Here is a 1,663-nt window from a genome sequence, read left to right as displayed (position 1 = left end):
AAGCCGAGCCGAGCTCGGCTAGTCCAAAAAAGGGCGAGCTTAGGTCAGCCGACGAGCTCACGGCTCATGGGTAGCTTGTGAGCCGAGCCGAGCCCGGCTCTCGAGTAGAGGTCTTTTTCCTTTCTTTTTTTTTGGGAACAAATAGGTAATTTGAAAAATAAAAAAAGTAGACAGTTAAATTCAAAATATGACATACATAACGAATATGAAACAAATATCCACCAAAATCAGGTTGTAGTACCCTATGCAATTTTTCAGCAACTATTTTATTAACACTAGCATTATCGAAAGTAAATGAACGAATTTTGCCCTCGCAATGATATTCTCTAACAATACTAATAATAGTATTAAATATATTATTAGCATTGTGAGGAAACTCAATAATTCTAAAAACAATAATTTTTTTATGCATGCACCAAAGTGTGTCTATATAATGTGCAATTGCAGCTATATATGCTCTTTTATTAATCCCTTCCCATATATCTGAAATTAAAGATATGACACTCCCATATTTTTTGCAAATTCATAATTAATTGTTGTTTTGTTGAAGTAAAATATTGTATTATATCGGAACGAAGAGTGTTTTGACTTACCCCAACGTACCTTGACTGCAGATATTCTTTCACATACGAGACGTAGTGTTGGTTGTCAATTAACGCCAAAGGCAACTCAGCAGCAGCAACAATCTTCACCATTCCGGTTCGAGCTTTCTCCTCCGAATACAACCATGTAGATAGGGGTGCAGTAGAACCACTGGCGTCTGGACTGTCAAATTGCAATTGTGTTTGACAGCCTGGAAAAGTCCGTGTTTGGCCGCACATAGTTTGTAATGACAGTTGAAATGGGTGGTACCAATTCCTCTTTGTCATGCTAATTTTTGTTGGCAGTATTTACATACTGCTTTGGATTTTTGGACTCCATTGACGATTTTTCCCGTTGAAATCAACTTAAAGTGATCCCAATATTTTGCTTGTTTTTTCCCCTTTCGCTTTCCCCTCGCATCAGGAATGTTTAATTCAGCATCTTCTTCCTTATCGTGTTCCGCTTCGGGAACGTCAACATCATCCAAATTAATTGGATAATTTGGATTGCCGCTTACATGATGATGAAGATCCAAATATTGAATATTTTCAGGTAGGGGTACGTCATTTAGATCTTCAAATTGATTCTGAAATTGACTTTGCGGTGTCATAGGCAATTCGTTTCCTCCCACACCGAACAAGTTTTCGACAAATGAGCGTGGATCCATTTGTTTAGTTGTAATAAGTAATAACCAGTAGAAGAATAATTGTATAAATGTAGTGAGAAATGAAATTGGATGAAATTTCAATAAATATAGTGAGAACTGAGAAATGAGAATTGAATATTGTATAAATTGTATATAAAAATTGCAAGTTATCAACACAATACAAGAAAGTTGAGAGAAAGATAATTGAGAGTTGAGAGAATTGTAAAAAATTTTATGGCTAAATACCACTATTTGTAGAAGAAGAAAAGAAAAAAAAAACAAAATATAAGGACCAAAACGATCACTAAAAAAATTCAGTGACCATTAACGTTAAAAAAAAGAAAAAAAGAAAAAAAATGGGGGACTAAAACGGTCACTGACAAAAGTCAGTGACCGTTTGATAAAGTGACCGAAACGGTCACATTTTAAAAAATG

The sequence above is a fragment of the Olea europaea genome, unplaced genomic scaffold (assembly GCF_002742605.1).
Source record: "Olea europaea var. sylvestris unplaced genomic scaffold, O_europaea_v1 scaffold3859, whole genome shotgun sequence".
NCBI lineage: Eukaryota > Viridiplantae > Streptophyta > Magnoliopsida > Lamiales > Oleaceae > Olea > Olea europaea.
The sequence above is the reverse complement of the archived record's forward strand: the minus strand, read 5'-3'. Positions refer to the sequence as shown.